Raw genomic sequence first — 23807 nt, 5'->3', positions numbered from 1 at the left:
AGCCTGTTTCCCTTACGAATGTACATTATATCACGTTGAATGACAGTATCTTGTGTCTTCTAATCAAAGTATCTACAAACAATAAAATGAAAGCATAGACTTTTATGAAACACGGTTTCAGTACACTGTATCTTTTTTGTTAAAGCGGCTTTAGCCCTACATGATGGGATTTCTTTTCCTCTTCATCCTTTACCCTTAACAACCTGCAAGGTAGGTAAAATGAGTGATAGTAAAGAAACTGCAATGTTTTCTCCTATATACACCAGTGTCTAAAACTGAGGAAGTGATATAGAAAATTGTAATTTGGCAATAACAAAGACACCACAATTAGCATCATGGCTTCAGAAGACCCTTGAATATTGACAGGCCATTGCCAACACAATGAATTGCTATTACCAGATTTTAGTCACTTGATATAGAGAAGAAATTACATAGAGAATCCATATTAGTAAATGGATAACCAGGTTTAATTTTACACACATGAGTTTAGGTTTTTCTTTGGTAAAATGACTAATTTCACTATAAGACATGTCAGATTATTCAGATAATGAACTATAATATTCAAAACTTCGTGACTTTCTCATTGTTATCCCTTTAAATAAAACAAATGAGTCACTTTTCACTTTGTTTCCACATCTATACCTTCTATATCCTTGAAAACTCATTTAAAATATAAACTTGATGCTTTAAATCCATGGGGAAATCAAGACATACTCAATTATTATTATGAAAATTTTCTACTGGGAATCAAATAACAAAATTTATGGATCGTGCTAATATATATATATATATATATATATATATATATATATATATTATATATAACCCCACCCCCACCTGGAGTAGACACACCCACGCAGCCAGGAGCTCACTGCTCCCTGAATCTGCTCCCTCCCCACCCTTGCATTCCGCCAATTGACCCAGGAACTAGTGAGGAGACTTCCAGGAGCTTCAAGACCATCCAGAGTTGTGGACATTGAATTCCTGGCCCCCACACAACACTGTGTCACAAGAGGAGATAGAGAGACCCCACCTGCACCCACTAAAAGAAGATATGGGGAGAAGACAGAATAAGATTTCACTCAACAACAGAAATACCAATATGATACCACCAGAATCTAAGTACTCCACTCCATGAAGATCTGAAAAGCCCAAGACAGAGCATGAAGATGAGATGGACGTCAAAAATTATCTCATCAAGATGATAAGAGACCTTTAAAGAGGAAACAAGAAAATCCCTTAAAAAATAGAAGAAAAAGCAAACAAAAAATTAAACGAAATGGAGGAAAAGACAAACCAAAAAATTCAAGAAATAAATGAATCTCTTAAAGAATCTAAAGAAAGCCAAGAAAAAAAAAAAGGTGAAGGAAGCTCTTGAAACAGTTCAAAGCATGAAAGCTGAAACAGACACAATAAAGAAAACACAGAATGAGACCATGCTGGAAATGGAAAGGCTGGATAAATGATCAGGAATGAAAGATGTAAGTATATCCAATAGAATTCAAGAGATGGAAGAGAGAATCTCAGCTACTGACGACTCGCTAGAGGATATATATTCATCAACCAAAGAAAACCTCAAGTCCAACAAATCCCTTATACAAAATATCCAAAAAAAATATGGGACACCATAAAAAGGCCAAACCTAAGAATAATAGGTGTAGAAGAAGATGAAGAAACACTGCTCAAAGGTACAGAAAACATATTCAACAGAATCATAGAAGAAAACTTCCCCAACCTACAGAAGGATATGCCTATGAAAGTACAAGAAGATTACAGGACACCAAACAGACTGGACCACAAAAAGAAGTTCCCCCGAGACATAATAGTCAAAACACCAAATCTACAGAATAAAGAGAAAATATTAAGAGCAGCAAAGGAAAAACGCCAAGTAACATATAAAGGCAAACCAATCAGAATCACACCCGACTTCTCAATGGAAACTGAATGCCAGAAGGTCTTGGATAGATACCCTACAAGCACTAAGGGAGCATGGATGTCAACCCAGACTACTGTACCCAGAAAAACTTTCAATCACTGTAGATGGAGAAAACAACATATTCCAAGACAAAAACGTATTTAAACAATACATATCCACAAATCCAGCATTACAGAAGGCTCTGGAAGGAAAACTCCAACCCAACGAACATAACTACACTCACAAAAACACTGGCAATAGATAATCTAATTTTACCAAACACAAAAAGAAACAGAAGGGCAAAATACACACGCAATGACACCACCAGCAATAAATCCAAAGCAAAGAAGAACCAATGAACAATGGACATTAATAAACCTAAATGTCAATGGTCTTAACTTACCCATAAAAAGATATAGGCTAACAGAATGCATACGAAGACAGAATCCATCCTTCTGCTGTTTACAAGAAACACACTTCAACTTCAAAGACAGGCGATACCTCAGAGCAAAAGGATGGGAAAAGATTTTCCAATCAAATGGGCTCAAGAAACAAGCTGGGGTAGCAATCCTAATATCTAACAAATTAGACTATAAACTGAAAGCAATCAGAAGAGATGAAGACGGGTGTTTCATACACATCACAGGAAAAGTCCATCAAGATGAAGTCTCAATCCTGAACATCTATGCCCCTAATACGAAAGCACCCACATTTGTAAAAGAAACATTAATAAAGCTCAAACCACACATAAAGCCACACACACACCCCCTTACACCACTAGACAGGACCACCAGACAGAAACTTAACAAAGAAACAAAGGATCTGAAAGAAGTTATGACCCAACTGGGTTTAACACGTATCTATAAAACATTCCATCCAAACACAAAAGAATATACCTTCTTCCCAGCACCACATGGAACCTTCTCAAAAATTGACCACATAGTTGGTAGCAAAGCAAACATCCACAGTTATAAAAGAATTGAAATAACCCCCTGTATCTTATCAGACCACCATGCACTAAAGCTAGAATTCAACAGCAATATGAATTTCAGAAAACCTACATTTGCGTGGAAAATGAATAACACCCAATTGCACCACTCCTGGGTTGAGGAATAAATAAAAAAAGAAATTAAAGACTTCCTAAAATTTAATGAGAATGTAGACACAACATACCCAAACTTATGGGACACTCTGAAAGCAGTGCTAAGAGGGAAGTTCATAGCACTAAGTGCCCACATGAAGAAACTGGGGGAAAGTCACATTAGAGAATTGACAGAACAACTGAAAGCTTTAGAGCAAAAAGAAGCAAAAACACCAAGGAGGAGTAGATGCCAGGAAATAATCAACCTGAGAGCCGAAATCAAAAAAGTAGAAACTAGGAAAACTGTACAAAGAATCAATGAAACAAAGAGTTGGTTCTTTGAGAAGATCAATAAGATAGACAAACCTCTAGCCAAACTAACCAAAAGGCAGAGAGAGAGCATGCTAATTAACAAAATCAGAAACAAAAAGGGGGATATAACAATGGACACTGAGGAAATCCAGAGAATCTTCAGGTCATACTTTGAAAACCTGTACTCCACAAAATTGGAAAATCTAAAGGAAATGGACAGCTTTCTGGATAAATATCACTTACCAAAATTAAATCAAGATCAGATAAACAGTTTAAATAGACCTATAACCCCTAATGAAATAGAAGCATTCATCAAAAGCCTCCCAACTAATAAAAGCCCAGGGTCAGATGGCTTCACTGCAGAATTCTACCAGAAATTCAAACAAGAGCGAATTCCAGTACTCCTCAAACTGTTCCACACAATAGAAGCAGATGGGATATTGCCAAACTCTTTCTACGAGGCTACAATCACATTGATACCCAAGCCACACAAAGATATGACTAAGAAAGAGAACTGCAGACCGATATCCCTCATGAACATTGATGCTAAAATACTCAATAAAATATTTGCGAACCGAATCCAAGAACACATCAGAAAAATCATCCACCATGATCAAGTAGGCTTCATCCCAGGGATGCAAGGATGGTTCAACATACAAAAATCCATCAATGTAATCTACCATATAAACAAACTGAAAAAGAAAAACCACATGACCATCTCACTAGATGCTGAAAAAACCTTTGACAAAATCCAACATCCCTTCATAATAAAGATCTTGGAGAGAACAGGAATAACAGGAACATGTCTAAATATGACAAATGCAATATACACCAAACCAATAGCCAACATCAAACTAAATGGAGAGAAACTTAAAGAGTTTCATCTAAAATCAGGAACAAGACAAGGATGTCCACTCTCTCCATATCTCTTCAATATTGTACTTGAAGTTCTGGCTAGAGCAATAAGACAAGAAAATTGGATCAAAGGACACAAATTGGAAAGGATGAAGTCAAACTTTCACTATTTGCAGACGACATGATAGTCTACATTAGTGACCCGAAAAACTCTACCAGGGAACTCCTACGGCTGATAAACACCTTCAGCAAGGTACCAGGATACAGAATTAACTCAAAAAATCAGTAGCCCTACTTTATACAGATGAAAAATCCAATGAGAAAGAAATCAGGGAAACATCACTCACATTTCACAATATCCACAAGCAACATAAAATATCTTGGGGTAACACTAACCAAAAAAGTGAAAGACCTGTACAATAAGAACTTTGAGACTTTAAAGAAAGAAATTAAAGAAGATACCAGAAAATGGAAAGATCTCCCATGCTCTTGGATAGCTAGAATTAACATAGTAAAAATGACAATCCTGCCCAAAGCAATCTAAAGATTCAATGCAATCCTCATCAAAATCCCAACACAGTTTTTCACAGACATTGAAAGAACAATACTCAACTTTATATGGACAAATAAAACCCAGGATAGCCAAAACAACTCCTTACAATAGAGGATCTTCTGGAGGCATCACCATCCCCGACTTCAGGCTCTACTATAGAGCCATAGTTCTGAAAACAGCTTGGTATTGGCACAAATATAGACAGATAGACCAATGTAATCGAAATGAAAACCCTGATATTGACCCATGCACCTAAGAATACCTTATTTTTGACAAAGGTGCTAAATCTATACAATGGAAAAAACATCTTCAACAAATGGTGATTGTACAATTGGATTCGGATATGCAGAAAATTGCAGATAGATCCATACCTGACACCATGCACAAAACTTAAGTGCAAATGAATCAAAGATCTCAGCATAAATCCAGCCACACTGAATCTTCTAGAAGAGAAAGTGGGAATTACCCTTGAACAAATTGGCACAGGAGACTACTTCCTGAACATTATGCCAGTAGCACATACATTGAGGTCTGCAATTAATAAATGGAACCTCCTGAAACTGAGAAACTTCTGCAAGGCAAAGGAAACAGTAAGTAGGACAAAACGACCACCCACAAAATGGGAAAAGATCTTCACTGGTCCCACATCTGACAGAGGACTGATTTCCAAAATATGTAAGGAGCTCAAGAAGCCAGCCAACAAAACACCAAACAATGAAATTAAAAAGTGGGGTTCAGAACTAAACAGAGAATTCTCAACATGGGAATCTGAAATGGCTAAAAGACACTTAAGAAAGTGCTCAAAATCCTTGGCCATCAGAGAAATGCAACTCAAAACAACTCTGAGATACCACCTCACACCTGTCAGAATGGCTAAAATAAAAAATACCAACGACAATCTATCCTGGAGAGGATTTGGAGAAATAGGAACACTCCTCCATTGCTAGTGGGAGTGCGAACTTGTAAGACCTCTGGAAATCAGTATAGTGGTTGCTCAGTAAAATGGGAATCAGTCTACCTCAAGATCCAGCCATTCCTCTCTTGGGTACATACCCAAATAGTGCATGTTCATACAACAAGGACATATGTTCGACCATGTTCATAGCAGCATTGTTTGTAATAGCCAGAACCTGGAAGCAACCTAGATGCCCCTCAACTGAAGAATGGATTGAGAAAATGTGGTGCATTTATACAATGGAGTACTACTCAGCAGAAAAGGACAATGGAATCTTGAAATTTGCAGGCAAATGGATGGAACTAGAAGAAACCATTCTGAGTGAGGTAACCCAGTCACAAAAAGACAAACATGGTATGTACTCACTCATATATGAATTTTTGACACAGAGCAAAGGATTACCAGCCTATAATCCTCTTCACCAAAGAAACTAGGAAACTAGGAAATTTATCTAAGGGATAAATGGTCCCCAGGAATGGAGGTGGCATGAACTCCTGAACTAATTGGGAGAGTGGGGGTTGGGGGTGGGAGCTGCTACAATTGGAGCAGGAGAGGAGGAGTGAAGGACAGGAAATGGAGGGGCAGAGATGTTGAGTTGGGGGAAGAGTAGAGGTGAGAGAGCAGGATGAGAGATACCATATTAGAGGGAGCCACTATAGGTCTGAGTGGAGATCTGGAGCCAGGGAGATCTCCAGAGACCTACAAGGATGACACAATCTGACAATCCAGGCAATGGGGGAGAGGATAACCTAAAAGAAGCCCTTCCCCTAGGATGAGATTGATGACTTCTCTTTGTGCCATCCTAGAGCCCTCATCCAGTGGTTGATGGAAGCAGAGACAGACATCCACAGATATACACTGAGCTGAAATCGGAATTTAGTTGAAGAGAGGGAGGAATGAAGAGCAAAGGGGTCTGTAGCAGGTTGGAGAAACCCACAGGAACAGCTGGCCTGAACAAGGGAGATCACATCAACCTCAGATGCTGTCGGGGAGGCCTGTACAAGACTGATCCAGATTCCTGAACATGGATATCAATAAGGAGGCCTCTGCACTCCACGGAGCTTCTGGTGGTGGATTGGTATTTTTCCCTGGTGCAGGAGGGGACTTTGGGAGCCCATCCTACATGAAGGGTTACACTCTGGCCCTGGACACATGCGGAGGGCCCCAGGACCAGAGCAGGAGGATTTGTTGGACTTTGCAGAGCCCCTGTTGAGGGCCCTACCCTGCCTTGGGAGTGGGGGGGTGGGCTGGGGGTTGGGGAGGAGGGATGGGGGTGAGGGGAGGGAGAGGGAGAAGTGACTTACATGCTAACTAAAAATATAATTTAAAATGAAACATAAGAGAATGAAAATGGATATTAAACTCAGACGTCTGGCAAATTAAGGTGTTACTTGTTACACCCAGCAACTGACAAAGATTTTCAATGCAAAATTGCCTTTGATAAAAGTAAAATAACTAGAGAGAATGTAGAATTAAATGACAACAGCTTGTCCTGTTCCCCATTTTCCTTCTAAAAACATATGGCATAAATGAGACATAATAAGTAGCTATTTGGTGAACATTATGTAAATTTGGGAATGATGTTTTAATTTATCATTAAGATCATCTTTCCCTTTATTTCAGTTAATAAATCCTCCACTTTAGCCATTTTTAGTGATATCTATGTTAATATTCATTTGTTCTTAATATAAGATATAAGGAATAACTAAAAAATATATTCCAGAACATATTCTTGAAAAAATGCTTAAGGAACAAGAAGTGTAATAACTGATAATCTCTAGAAAGAAATTATCAAAAAGTGCAAAATTTGTGCTGAATTTCAGAAGTCTGTTTCACCAACATACATCACCACAAGTATTTTTTTCCATACTAGAATGATAAAAGCAAAAATAAATTAACAAATAGTATCAAAGAACTTAACATTTGGTGAGGCTGACATATACCAACATTCAGTATTCAGACATCTGGGTGATAAGTTTCTATCTTCACAGTAGTTTGGAGTATTAGATAATTATATGTGAAGGTCAAGAGTAGTTTGAAATGTCTTTGCACATGTAAAATATGTATTTTAGTGGATTAACTTCAAATACTCAGACTAAGTTTTCTATACCTTAACCTTTACAAATATCTGTATTCCTGTGAATTAGAGTAGAAAATCCTCTGCAATCTTGTATGAAGCCTGACAAAATTCTGATGACAGTTCAACCCTATGAGACTTCAGATCCTTGTAATATCCAAAAGATTCTTGGAAATACATTTCTTCACAATGTCCCATATGATGTAAGATACATAAGGACTTTGTGCACATTTAATGAATGCATGGAGACAGAACAGTATGGATATTGCACTTTGCTACATGGATAAGAAACTTCAAAATACTCTCTTTGGGAGGAAATAGAAATAAAATAGCCAGAAGTACCTTTATTCTACAGAGCTGCTATTCAAACTTCTATTCATGGCACACCCCATGTCCAAGAATCCTCATGCCCAGGAAGAGTTTATTTTGTGTGTGTGTTGGGGGGGTGCCTTTTATTGTGTTACAGGATTTTTAATACTGCTTTTTTTTACTTACTAATTTATATGTATTTTGATTTTTTTTAATTTGGAGGCAATGTAAAAGTGAGAGAAACAGAGAGAAGGAGAGAACATGAACTTGTGTTGGTGGGGTGATTTAGGGTTAGAAAAGTCATTAAAATATTTTGGATCAAAAATTAAATTTAAAAAATGAAGCAATCCAGCAGAAGCAGAGAATTATTGTTCAATGATGTCTAAGATTTAGTCTCTGTATGGCACACTCCATGAACAAAAGTCTCATATACAAAGGTAACTCCTCTATCTAAAAACTGAAACTGATCTCAAACAGTAGGAAATGATAAAAAAAAGAAATAACAAATTTTCCTAAAGTGTAAAAGTGCCTCAAATTAAAAACACTTTAATAAATTAGAATCCTAATGAGAAACTGAATTTGTAGGTGCAGAATTCCAGGGATGCATCATCCAGTATGGAAGCTTTGAACCCACAGTAACACTTAATAACAAAATTTGTGTCTAAACACTCTTTTGCTCTAGATAGAATTTGGAGTGGCAGGAGAGAATTGTATTCACAAAATCCATATCTTATGATGACATTCACTTTTAGCATCAGACAGGAGTATGCCATTCAGTGTCAAATCTTGAAAGCTTTGTCATCTTCCCCCTTCTAAGGAATGTAGTGTAAGATATCAGGAAAGTTAACATCACTTAAATGCCAGTATCAGAAACAATTATACCTTCGTGAAAGAAGGGGCTATGTGGAAAAACATATAATGGATAGTCTTAAATCTTATATATTCTTCCTAGTTAGCACAATAAAAGATATTTGTAGCCTCTCATGTATAAGTAAATGAACTCTCCAGCTGGCAAGGAGTCATCATAGATTTTATTCCTTATACAGATATTATAGTAAATTGTGGCTGTATTGATAGTTCCCAAGTATTTCTGTACCAACTTGTCTTGTTTACACCCTCTGAAGCACTTTCTGCAGATTCTAAAAATATGCTGTAGCTTCTGAAAAAAATATGCCTGACTCCAAAAAAAGGAAATTACTGACTTATTGAAACAAGAAGGCTTTCCCAAGGGACAACAAAATATAATTACATACTAAAGGGTTAAGTTGTACAACATATTTAGCAGGTAAAATACTTCGATGTTGGATGCCAAAAGCTACAATATTAGTGGATTAAGATAAAGTAAGCCAATCATTATCTATAATTTGCCACATTTTAGAAAATAAATGAATATTTTCTAAGCCACAATTGATTACAACTGTTAAAATTGTTTTTAATGTTTAAAAAATCTACTGCTAGAAAATTTATGTAGACTGAGATAAGCTCTCTTATTTAAAAACAACTCATGATAAAATTTCAAATGGATTTTTAATCTAATTTATCTTTAATTATCAAGCTGCAGTCACACTTCCACATATAAATGATGCTAAATTTTAATTGCCTGTTTAAATTAGTTGAATTAAAATATTAACTATCAACTGCATATTATATATACATATATATATAAGCATATTACTATAAAGAAGCAAAAATCTTTTTCCATTTCAAGATATTTAATATCTGTTAGAGTAAATTACTTCCCATCTCCTCAACAGATGCTATATCTTCTTTTCTAATTTTGTAACTCAAGGATTGTTACTATGATGATCACAAAAATACTTGATATAAACTACATTAAGTCTGATGTATTTTTCTACATATTTGGTTACTCTTGGCTCTCACAGTTTTTAGTAATTGACCTGGTGTGCCTAAAAAAAGAGACCTCTGTTGATACTACATTTACATCTGACATGGAATTTCAGGAGATGATTTTATCCTTCAAAAGTCACATGTGAATTCTGTTACTTCTTTGAGTAGTATGATATTCATAACCAGTAATACTCCCAGAACCTAGGTCTATCATTTATTATGGTAGTCGTTTATGTACTGTGTAAATGATGTAAAAGGATTCTGTATTATTGGGCATTATCACTTTCATATCAATGCTAAACTTTATTTTTTCTATTGATGACTACCTGTTGGGGTGATTAAATAAAAAAGAGTCCCCAGCTTCTCACGGTACTTACAAATGTAAGATCCTTTGAGAGCATAATTAAACAATTATTTGAAAAAAAAAGTATCTTTTGTTTACATTCGAATTTACTGCCCTGCATAGCTTCATGGAAGTGCTTTGTACATCATATTCCCAGCTTTTTTATCTTGTATGCTTTCTGGGCACCATATAGATACCAGTGAGCTCAAGCTAGATGATGAGATGAGTAGAAATAGTCAGTGTTTTGAATTTTAGCACATTTATTTTCATTGTTTAAAAACTTTAAAGTTTAAGTATGAATTTGATTAATCTCAAGATTATTTGACTTTAGTAATTCAATCATTTGTGGAATTCCCATGATTTCTAATAAAGGCTCAAAACAGAGCTACACACATATGCACAGAACTTTATGAAGACGATAGAGGACTTAAAGAGAAACTGAAAAATATCCCTTAAAGAAATCGAAGACAAGAAATCACAAACTTGGAAGAAACCAATAAAGCCCTTAAAGAATGCCAAGGAAACCACGAAAAAAACAAACAAGCAGGTGAAGGAAATTTTCAAGTCCTAAAAACTGAAATAGAAGTAATAGGAAAATGTAAGCTGATGGAATTTTAGAAATGTAAAATTTGGGTAAGCAAATAAGAAACTCAGATACAAACACCACCAATAGTTTACAAGATGGGAAAAAATCCTACACATTGAAGATACCAGAGAAGAAAATTCCTAACACAAAACATCGAGGGAATCTGGAACACTATAAAAAGATCAAACTTGCTAAGAACCATATGGATAGAAGAAAGAAGAGTTTCAGCTCAAAAACCCAGAAAATATTTTTAACAAAATCATAGAAGAAAAATTTCCTTACTGAAAGGAGAACATACCTATAAAGCTTAAAGACACCAAATAAATTGGACATGGAGGAAAAATTAACTCTCATCAAATCATCTTCAATTTGCTGCTCTTGAGTCCTTCATCTTAATCATCCCAGTTCATATAATTAGCAGATAATATAGGAATATATTCAATAGCCCACAATATTTAAAAGTAACACAAAAGTTTACTAGGAATTAAATTTATGTGGGCAAAAAGAATGGTACACGAATTATTTATGGGATATAATATAATTTATTGTCAAGTTTAAATATTTTATCTGTTTCTATCTCATATTGTTAGTTGTGATCTTATCCTTCAATGCTTATCCCTTTGCTCAAGGCCTAATTCTGTCTCCAATGTAACTTCCAGAATAAATATGAATTGGGTGCTTATACTTAGAGATGTTATTTCAATTTACTGACGATTCTTTTCTTTTGAATTACACTTTGTGATCCATTGAATCCTTTGCAAAAGCAACATTAATTTGACTCACAATTTTTTTACACACACACCCATATATATATATATATATATATATATATATATATATATATGGAGAGAGAGATTTGGTTCATTAAAATGGTTATTAGGATAACAACAGTTGTGTAAACTAGACTTCTTAAAAGTTTTGAATATCTATCTCCTAAATGGCAAATGAAAACATAATCATAGTAAGGGAGTAATTATATTTATTTTTACCATAAAGCATGGTCTCACATTTTATTTCAAACAAACAAGTAAATATTTGGAAATATTGTAATAGATACTAAAATATATTGTAAAAACCTCTTTTCTATGTTAGGTTATAAAAGAAATCTGATAAATAAAAATATATCTATCATTTAATTGGTTTTCTCTTTCTTTTATTAAGAGGGTATGATAGGTTTCATATGACTTAATTTTAAGTGACAGGAAGGAATATGTAGTAAATATGATATTATAATACATTATAATTTCATTTTATTTTATATGTATGGTTTATTTGTCTGTGTGCCTATTCATGTGCCACATGAATGTAGTGCCCATCTGGAAGAGATGGAAATGCCCAATAACCTGGAACTGAGTTTTCTGGCTGTTAACTGCTAAGTAGGTATTAAGATTCAAATGTCAGCTTTATGAAAGAGCATTCACTGCTCTTAACACCTGAAATCTCTTCCCAGCTCCATTTTATTTAATATTTGTAAATATTTTAAATATATAATTTTATATTATAATATAATTATATATTTTCCCTCTTACCTATCATTCCTCTATATATTCCTACGTATTCCAACGTATTATCTCTTCCTTTTTCTGTTTCAAATATACTCTTTAATTCACATATACATTATGAATTTTATGTATGTATATGTAATATAGGAATACAATAACATAAAATATAGTAATGCCTATATTATTAAACATAAAACTACGAAATGTTCAGTTTATATAATGTTAATTGTGCACGTAGGCTCTGACCTGGGCAGAGACTATTTCACCTGCTCTCAGCATTCCACTATTGCCTCTCACTATTGTTGTCAATGTTGTTCAGCTCTTGTTTGGAGATCCATCTTGATGAAATTTCATTTCTGTCTTTTCTAGGGAACACAAAATCACAAGAAATTTCCTCCACTCTTTATCTACTAGGAACCATTGGCATTCATGTAAGAAAAAATTTCACAGTTGTTCAGATGTTCATTTTCCTGATCTCTAGGAGTGATGCGTATTTATGTGGATGATTTTATACATTGTAATTTCTTCTTCTAATAAACTCCTTTCAGATACCAAGCACATTTTTGAGTGCTGTGAAGTTACATATATGCCTTCCCCACACATAAATAGCCCACATTACTTAGCCACCCTAACTTACATGGCTACTATTGGAAGGCATTGCTGGCTGGTCGAAGTTGCAGTCTCTCATGGCCTGGCAGTTTTTCCAAAAGCTAGGCAACATGGAAATTCCCTCAGTCCGGCCTCTACCTGGCTTTACATGGAGAATGCCCTGGACCTGGAGGACTGACTTTATCTGAAAGCCATCGCTAAGCCAGATGCCTGATTCATCTTGGTACAGTTTGCTACTAAAAGATTTTTGCAAAGAGTTCTGTGATAGGACCCCACTGTCACATACAATCCTCATGATATGAGCATGCCATTTAAGGCAAACTCGTTTGTACCTGGGCTCTTCTATCATATACATTCCTTATCCTCTGAGATAAAGTTGAATTGATTCACCAAAGCCTGTCAACTGGAGGGGTGTCTCTCTGGTACCCATAGCCTTGATAACCTGGTTCCCAGCTTCTGCCCTCATGGACCAATGCTTTCAATGATCCAGAGAAGGAAGAGACACAAGCTACAACCCAGAAAGATTTCCTGAATGAATTTTTCTATCTGATTTTAGAAAGAAAGCAGATAAGACCAGCTTAGTGCTTGTGGGTGATCAATATATTACATTTTATTTTTTCTAAGACTCCAACAAAACAGTTGGAATTAGACTGCTTATGTATCTGGTATCATTCCAATACACACACACACACACACACACACACACACACACACACACTCCCTGTTGCAATTGATATATTGTCAGTTTGATACTTACTTGAATAATTATTAAATACTTGATAAAGAAGAAATTGTGATGTTTGTAAATATGGCTTTAAGTAACTAATTGCCCACCTTAATTATTCACAGAATTATGACGTGGTATGAAAAACATATCAGGGACTTTCTCTTTCAACATTTTTGTTTTTAATTAGTATATGCAATACATAATACTGTAATTATTAAATATAATCCATGTATCTGGTATGTTTTCATTATTATACCCCTTCTAATGCTTTCCTGTTATCTTAGACCAATGTCCTTCCACCTTCCAAACAGTCAGTATTCCATTATTGCATAATTATATACCTGTTACTTACTTAATTATTTGTGTGTGTGCTTTCTTCTTTCGTTAGTATTGTGTTCCATTGACCATGGGTTATTTCCAAGAAAGTTGGCATCCTCCTTGTTGCTTTACATTCATTGAAATATATTCCTCCCATTTTTTTCACTCACCTAAATACACACATTATTTTTTCTCTCTAATCAGTCAACATATAGGCATCTAAAATAATAAACTAAGAAAAAATACAAGCAAAAAAGAATAGCAAAAAGCAAGCAAACAAATGAGAAAAAGGAGGAAAGGAAAAAAAACAGAAGAAACACAAACAAGATGCTCAGCAAAACACATTAATGGAAAGCCCAGGTAAAATAAAATGGAAATTGAAATATATGAGTAATATATGAGCAAAAGACCTGTAAGATAAATGCAAATGCACAAACAAAGCATTATGAGATGAAAGCAAAATTCTCCACAATTTTATTGTGTTTGTTTTGTGTTGGCGATCTACTGTTGGATACAGGGCCTGTCCTTAAATGTGATTTGCATGCCCGGTAAGAGTCTTTAGCGGAAAGCAGTCTTTCATTTGCAGATTGTTATCAATTAGAGATAACTTCTGTGTTAGGAATGTGGAATTCTGTCTACTTTCTTTCTCAGCACTGGGACCTCATCTGGCCATGGCATCATGATGTCCGAGTCTCTGTGAGTTTATATATGTGTCGATTCTGTTGTATCTAGAAGGCCTTGTTTGCTAGATGTCTTCCATGTTAACTTGTTCTTATAGCCTTTATGCTTACTCTCCTGCAGAGTTCCCTGATGCCTGAAGAAGGTATATAATGAAGACATCCAATTTAGGACTGGATATTCAATGATTTCTCATTCTGCACATTTGCCAATGGTGGGACTTTGTTTTATCTAATGCCAGAAGAAGTTTATCTGATGATGACTGAGCAAGACACTGATCCATGAGTATAGCAGAATGCCATTAGTACTCATTTTATTTATTCTTCCTCCATTTTTATTTAAATTATAAACAAGATTGTTTTACATGTCAATCCTAGTTCCCCCTCCCTCTCCTCCTCCCCTGCCCCCACTAACACTCTACCTATAGCTTACCATTTCTGCTCCCCAGGGAGAGTGAGGCCTTCCATTGGGGGTTCAGAGTCTGTCATATCCTTTGGGATAGGGCCTAGGCCCTCCCTTGTGTGCCTAGGCTGAGGGATTATCCCTTTATGTGAAATGGGCTCCCAAAGTCCATTCCTATGATAGGGATAAGTACCAAATGCTCCATAGATGGCCCAGACCTCCAAACTGACATCCACATTCATGAAGTCTGGATCAGTTCCATGTTGGTTTCAAAGAGATCAGTCTGGGGGTCAGCTGATTCTGTGGGTTTCACCAGCCTGGTCTTGACCCCTTTGCTCATCAATCCTCTTTCTCTGCAACTGGATTCCAGTTCAGTTCAGTGTTTAACTGTGGGTATTTGCTTCTACTTCCATCAGCTGCTGAATGAAGGTTCTAGGATGGCATATAAGTTAGTAGTCTAGTTTCCAAAACACCAAATAATCCAAATAAAAAGTGGGGTACAGAAATAAATAGAGAAATCTCAATACAGACACAAAAAGACACAAAAGAAACTGCTCAACATCTTTAGCCATCAGGAAACAGCAGATCAAAGCAACTCTGAGATAACATCTTACTCCAAGTCAGAATGGCCAAATTCAAAAACACTAAAGATAACTTATGCTAGATACTATGTGAAGTACTTATTTTATTGCTGCATCTCTTTGGCAGAACAGTAGCATTTGTTTTTCCCCTCGGACTATCTAGTCTCAACTTCTTGAACACCCAGGCAGTGCCTGTAATGTTTTCCATTTCTTGGAAGAGTTTGGAATTTAAATGTGATACTGGTTTGTTACTCCAACAAGAATTGTGTTAATACTGTGCCATCATATCTTTTAGCCAAGACGCTATTGAAGATTGTAGATTGTTTACATTACTCCTCTGGTAGAATGCAGAATACATTCCCATTCTATGAAAAAATAGTTAGTAGGGATGAAGGCCTGACATAGGGACCAGCATGAAATCTCTATGTTGGGTGGATTTTCTAGGTGTTGTCTTCAGCAAAATAGGGTCTTATGCTAAGTTTGTGGGGAGAAACATATAACCTTGACAGTAGCCTGAGATATTTTGGGGCTTCCATAGATCCCCTTTGACCAAGACCTAGCTTAGATACAACCCATTCCCATCAATGTCTCATTTGGGGAACAAGTAATTCCTAGTTGGGGCTATGTCTCTCAAATTGTTTGGTGATTTCAATTAGGTTTTAGTCATATAGAATCTATAACAACTTGCCTTGCAATTTCTAGTGTAATTATTTTAAATAGTTGGTTTCAAAATGCTGTATTTTAAACCAATGCTATGTGATTAAAAGAATTCCAAACCATCATTTTGGATAACAAAATTAGTAGTAACACATTTATTACTAAACTGAACAACTACTAGAACAACCAAGACTCATTCCAGTACTACTGTCAGGCTGCGGCAGCTCATTCCTACGGCACTGTACTATAAATCACACACTGACCTTATATTTGGCTAGAAAAACAGCTTGCAGATGAGATTTCTCACCTTCAAGAGTTCATTTAAATAAGTTCAAAGTGTGGTAGTAATAATTCTTAAGAATGGAAAAATACAGGGCAGGATTTTGTGAGAGTAGGCTTTACTGGAAAATCAGTTTATGTATAAAGAATACTTCAAAGTTTACCATATCACATACTCATGCTTTACATATTATAATTTCTAAAAATTTTAATGTGTGTATGTGTTATTCTGAGAATATTCTAAGTCAAAAATTTAAATGAATTTACATTATGTGAACTGCTACATGTAACTCAATATGATTTATCTCTTTCCTGTATTATTGTCTTTATTATGTAGCCAAGTTTTCCTTAAAGATGTGATTTTTGCTGGGAAATTGAACATTATTTCTAACTGATATTAAAGCATTTGGAGAAAAATAACTTTATAAATGAAAGTTTAAGATGTTATTGTTATGATCATTTTATCCACATTAACATCTGTTCCACTTTGGGGAGAATTTCCTCCTGGCAAGAATAGCCATACACATGTAATGGCTTTCAACCAAGGCCAACCTGTGTAGATATCCACTAAAGCAGCTCATTGCTGTACACCTATTCAGTCTACACAGCACTAATATGTCCTGCAGCATGAATACAGAGTGGTGCATATCAGGTTCAAGTACACAGAAGAGCGATGTCAGACTCTTTTTCCTCAGCTCTTCAAAATTATGAATAAGTTGCATTATGTGGGAGTATAAGCAAACAGCATGGTCAAAATCAATAGCGCCATTATAAGTTTCAACAATAAACTTTTATTAAACATTTTTCTTCCAGTGTAATACTATTTAGAGGAAATAAATTTAGCAGCTTCACAGATTCTACTATCTATATAGTCAGTCATATCCTCTTTTGATAGTGCATTCATGAATGTAAATTGTATTTGCTGTTGCTTTCCTTAAATTCATAGTTTGCTGCAAGTCATCATAATATGAATAATTTGTAAGATTTGGTTTCCTCCTTAATAACGAGTGTGACTATAGTCAAAGAAAAAGTTTGAGTCTGTCTAAAGTCCAACAAGACTCAAATTTATTGACATGTCTATCATGAGAAATTGCATAGAAAAGGCAGATTGTGCTCAAATTCTGAAAATGAAGTTCCACTTTATGTAGTGGGTAGAAATTGCCAAAATTGCTTGGGCTCTCAAAGGCTATCTATGAGCTCTCACAAGCTTCAGTGCCTAAAATACACTTTTCTTTATAGAAGTATTCTCACTTAGACACTTGAAAGTAACATGTTTTCACTCATTTGAAAACACTTTTCTTGTTTTGAAAAGCCCAAAACCAAACAAAGCAAAAGCAACAAAAGAGAAATAAAGTCTGTTTTATCTGCGGAAGCATTTGCGCTCTAGAACCAAGATGAAGATGCCTGTTTTTGACAGAAATACTATAGTTAACAAATAACTATTAAAATTTTTATAATCATAATTTATAGAAGTCACTAGTTTTTCAAATTTCATAGTATTGTTACAATATCTTATTCCATTTCAAGCAGAAATAGGTGTATGTGTACCAAAATTTGAATATTGATGTTGGCAAAACAAAAACTTAAAAAAAAATCTGTCAGTTTTTCTATGTACCTCTATGTACCTTAGGAAGTGTGAATTCTATTTCAGGAATGACTCTTGAACTCATTTCTGATAACATCTCATTTCTTGCATGTAGAAATATTGTTTATATCACCTTTGGTGACCTATATACTACAAGTAAAATATAACTTTTAGATAACATAGACCATTCTGCAGGTGGACAGAGAATGTAAATTGATCAAGGAGAGATACTGTATATCTATTATATTTCAATGTTTCCCAACAGAGAACACTATTCCTAGTAGATGATTGGTTCTGATTTATACTTCTCATTTGTGGTATTGTTCTAATACCATACTTTCTTTTACATTTTTATTTAAATTAGAAACAATCTTATTTTACATATCAGTCCCAATTCCCTGTCCCTCCCATCCTCCTATGCCACCCACCGACGCCCCCCCCCATCCACTCCCCAGGGAGGATGAGGCCTCCCATGGGGGATCATTAAAGTCTGCCACATCACTTGGGGTAGGACCCCCAACCCCTGTATATCTAGGCTGAGAGAGTATCCCTCCATGGGGAATGGGCCATACTTTCAATTAACTGGTAAGTGCTATACAGTACAATTACTTAAAGGATTACATGAAAGGATGGTCTGGTTATGATGGTAAATACCTGTAGACTTACTATTAAGAAGATTGATGGTCCAGGCATTGGGGGTACACGCCATTAATCCCAGCACTCAGGAGGCAGAGGCAGACATGTCTCTGTGAGTTTGAAGCCAGCCTGGTCTCCATAGTGAGTGCCAGGATAGGCTCCAAAGCTACACAGGGAAACCCTGTCTCGAAATACCAAAAAATAAATAAATAAATAAATAAATAAATAAATAAATAAATAAAAAGGTTGCAGGACAATCATAACTTTAGTGTTAGCCTTGGTTACATGTTAATTCAGTTCCCATCCAAAGAGTATATATTACATACAATGAAGCGATTCTTAAGTATATTCTCCTATGCTCAAAGTTTGTTGCCTAAACCAATTTCCATCAGACAGGGTTCACTCAACAACTGATGGAAACAGATGCTCAGACCCACAGAAAGACCTTAGGCAGACCTCTTGATATCTTGTGGAAAATGTGGAGGAAGATTATGAGAGGGGCTAAAGATACCATATGAAAGCCACAGAATCAATTACCATAGAATAACAGAGATTGAACTACCAACCAGAGAGCCTGAATGGGATGATCTACTTGTTTGACCTGGCATTCTTGTGGGAGTCCTAACAGTGGTAACAGTGTCTGTCTCTGCATTTGGGACTCTTAACTCCTATTGGGCTGCCTCATCAGCCTTAACAGGAGAGGAGGTATCTAGTCTTACTGTAACTTGATATACAATGGCTGCGTGATACACATGGAAAGCTGTCCTTTGCAGAAGAGGAAAGAGGAGGAGTCAGTATGAGTAAAGGAAGAGAGTGGGTTAGAGAGAGACTGGGAGGAGAGGAGGGAGAGAAAACTATGATCAGGCTTTGAAAAAAGTAATAAAAATAAATTTTAAAAGAATATATGATATAATGTAAATATATAAATTCATGTAAAAGGGAGTTTTATACATTGAACTTCCTAAGTGGTTTTGTTTTAGGGGAGATGAAACAGTACTATATATCTTCCTCCAATAAACAACTCTTTTTGGAAATTGTATGATGAAAATACTGAAAAATAATGCCTGGGCATTTTATGAATGGGCCAGTAAGACAGAGTCATTTATCCACTCTCCATGGTAACATGTATTAAATGTCATATTAACTTCAAGTCAGTAACTATCAGTTCCATCCCATTTTAGTTGGCCTGCTCTTTTTATACAGGAGCACTGCTGTCTTTCTCTTAACCACCACTCTATGACTTATCGATGTTAGAATTTATTTCTACATACATTTTCCATAATCGTTAAACCATTCTCTAAATGTGTAGGATAAGATTCTGGAGAACTTTCACTCATTTTAGTATTTTTATGACTATGAGTCTTAACCTATCAGGGCTGTCAGGAAAGTACTAACATGAAATCAGAGAGCAAGATTCATGGCTAAGTTGTCTTGATCCAGATTTTGTCCAAATCTTCGTGTTCCCATCCACTCTTTCTTCACATGTGTTCCGAACTTTCCACGCTGTATTAAATCTGTTGCAAACAGTCAAGTTTCTATACTGTCTGTCATTTGTTTTTTTCTATCACAAATTTGTAGATAAATGGATAATTTCAAATATTGCCTTACATCTGCAGAAAGATACAGGAACAAATGTGGTTGAGATTTTGTTTTTGTTGCTTCTGTTGTTGTTGTCATCTTATTTGTTCTTTTTAGAGTATGCTCAATCAAACCCTACTTCTACTTGGCACTAGTTTTCAATTCTTTCATTCTGTCAGCACACAACTCTTGGCGAAGATTCTACTTTCCTATGTATGGTATATTCATTCTACTTGTATGTTCTATATTGTAATTCTACATTTACATTTTATATACTACATTCTACATTCTACTTTCCTATTGCCAATTTAAAATGTACAGAGATCCACAGCAAGGGATGTAATTTTCTTTTGGAATTTTCTCAGTTCTTCTAAGCACTCTGATTATGTTTCTCAGCCTCATGTTTTAATATGTGAGATGAGATATTCTATGCCTTAAGCAAAAAAAATTCCTAAGCAGAACACAAGAAGGAAGCAAGGTTTGAACACAGTCAGTTAGTGTCAGGTGACATGTATAAGAACCATTTTTCAACTACTCTTGCAATATCCTGGATTCAGTCCACAGTAGCAACATGAAGGCTCACAACTTCCTGGTACTCCAGTTCCAGAGATCCATTTCATTTATCTTTTTAGCCACTCAGCATGAATAGGATACACATGTGTACACATGCAGTCAAAACATTCATATAAATAAAATAAAAATAAATCTTTAAAAATTATAAATGAGAACAAAGTGTATATATATAAATATATATGTCATCATTAAATATTTTCAAATTGTATTTTACATACAACTAGAGGAGAATAAGTAATAGAAGTACTATATGGATATGTATAAAAACACACAGGTTCACATACATATCCATAAGCAAAATTGAACCATAAAAATATGTAATGTATTTCTAGAATATACTCAAGTTTTCACAAAATCCATTTTGTGTGTGAATATGAAACTGTAAGTAATAATATTTGCAACTTAACAGAAATTCTTCAATTAGAGGTTAAAGTCAGAGATATAGACCATTTTTTACTGCATTCTTGTTTGCTTTATGCAGAACTATTACTGCATTCAACTATAACATAAACCATTGCATTATATTTTTTATCTTACACATTAACTGATAGAAGAAAATCAAAAGTTAGAAATAAGGGATGAATTATTAATAATGCTACTCTGAAGAAAGATATAGAGAACAGTGATCTTAGAACTACTTTGTTTACCCAAAATTCCATCCCAAACTTACAATCCAAAAATGGTGAATTCCTGTAACTGTGGAGAAGCCTACACGGTCAAGAGCAGAATACATGGTTTATGTTCCACAAAATCATAAAGTCGATAATGGCCCTATAGTAGCAAACTAACATCCATAAATCTGTAGTTGCTATCTTCTTCATTTACAGGTCAGTAGGAGACAGCAGTCTCCCTCCATATGCCTTCTTCATTTTCTGCAACATTCACTTTATGGTCCACAGCCTTTGAAAAACATATGGCCACTTGAAAGTACTCTCACTTTACACTCTTGTCTCAGCTATAAATTGTAATCTTTGAAAGAGCCTTGATTTAACCACTACCAACTACTTGATCCGTTCATGTCATCATTAACAATTGTAAACTCTAAAACAGGGGAATATTTTTAACAAGAAAATTTCATATCTAACTATATGTCGGATTTTTTCCTAGTAAGTTGCTTTCTTTACTTAAAAACACAATGTAGAATTACCTGTCTTTGAATAATTCAGAAAGTAAATATCTGAAACAAAGACTCTATGTGTATTCATTTCTTTAGTGTTCTAGATGATTATTTTAATATTTTAAGCCAACTGAACATTTAATAAATTTTGAGTACATATATGCATATATGTATATGAATATGTGTGGATACTTATGCATATTGCATTTCATTTTAATTTATTATGCTGTGGAAATGTGAATTTACACTGAATCATCTTTTGAATACCTGTTGAAAATATTGTTGGGTTCTTGGAGAATAATTTTTAAAAATTAAAGGAAAATAAGGATGATTTTCAGTACATCATAGTAAAAAAGGATTTTTGATGAAATGCATGACCTTCTGTAAGATATATGTATGAGAAATCTGCATTTATTGATGACAGTTTTAAATGCCACTGTGTTTTATTACAATATTATGATCAAGATGCATGTTTGCACATTTTCCCCACATCCTCAACAACACAGCACTTTTATTTTTATGTTTTTTTAAATTTTCTATAGAAATGTGACCCATCCAGTGTAATAAGAGAATATTTCAAGTTTAATTTCATCCAAGTGGATGGGTTTGTACTTCACAATCCTATAGAGGCTCATATTTTATTGACAAGATGAATAGGACCTTGATTTCTTCACTTAAGTATTTTATTATTGATTGGCTTTATGGTGGCTATGTATTTAAAATGTTTAGCAAGTAAAATATTGAAGAGAAATGGGCTACAATGACAAAGACTTGCCAGTGGATTGATTTTCAGTTAATATAAGGGCAAGGAGATCAGCTGCAATGTATCAACCTGAAAATTGTCATTTCTATATCTGGGAACAATTGTATTGCTGTTTTGATGGAGATTGCATTGAATCATTATATTGCTTTTGGTAGCATGGGCAATTTTATGATATTAATCCTACCAACTTATGAACATGCTGTATCTTTCCACTTCTGCTATCTTTTTAAATTTCTTTCTTCCATGTATTACAATTATCATAAAAGACTTTTACTTATTTCATATGAGTTTCCTCATGACATTTTATATTATTTGAGGCTATTGTGAAAGATGCTGTTTCCCTTATTTCATTTTCAGTCCATTTGCCATTTGTATGCAACAGGGATATTGAAATGTGTACTATACCAGCTACTTTGCTGAAAGTACTTATGAGTTGTACAAGCTTCCTAGTAAAAAATTTAGGATCACTTATTTATAATATCATGTCATCTACAAATAAAGATACCCCTTCTATTCCAACTTGCACTCTCTTCATCTTCTTCAGTTGCATTATTGCTCAGCTTCAGAGCAATAATTTTAAAGCATTGTATTGAACAGGTATACAGAGAGTGGACAAAGCTTACTTTTCCTGATTTTAGTAGAATTACTTTTGTGCTTCTCTGCATTTAATTACATGATTGCTATGGACTTGCTGTAAACTTCTTTGATTTTGTTAAGATCTGTATCGTCTATCTCTAAATTCCTAGAACTTTTGTAACAAATGTGTGTTGGATTTCGTCAAAGCCCTTTTCCTCTAAAGAAATCATTTTTATTCTTTTTTTCTTTCTGTTTATTTATATAGTGGATTAAGTTGATTGATTTTCATATATTGAATGTTTCCTGCATCTTTCATTGAATCCTACTTGATCGTGGTAGATATATTTTTGGTGTGTTTGTAATTATTTATTGAGTATTTTTGCATTGGTATT

Source organism: Cricetulus griseus, chromosome 2 (genome assembly GCF_003668045.3).
Source record: "Cricetulus griseus strain 17A/GY chromosome 2, alternate assembly CriGri-PICRH-1.0, whole genome shotgun sequence".
Classification (NCBI taxonomy): Eukaryota; Metazoa; Chordata; class Mammalia; order Rodentia; family Cricetidae; genus Cricetulus; species Cricetulus griseus.
This window is presented reverse-complemented; position numbering follows the sequence as displayed.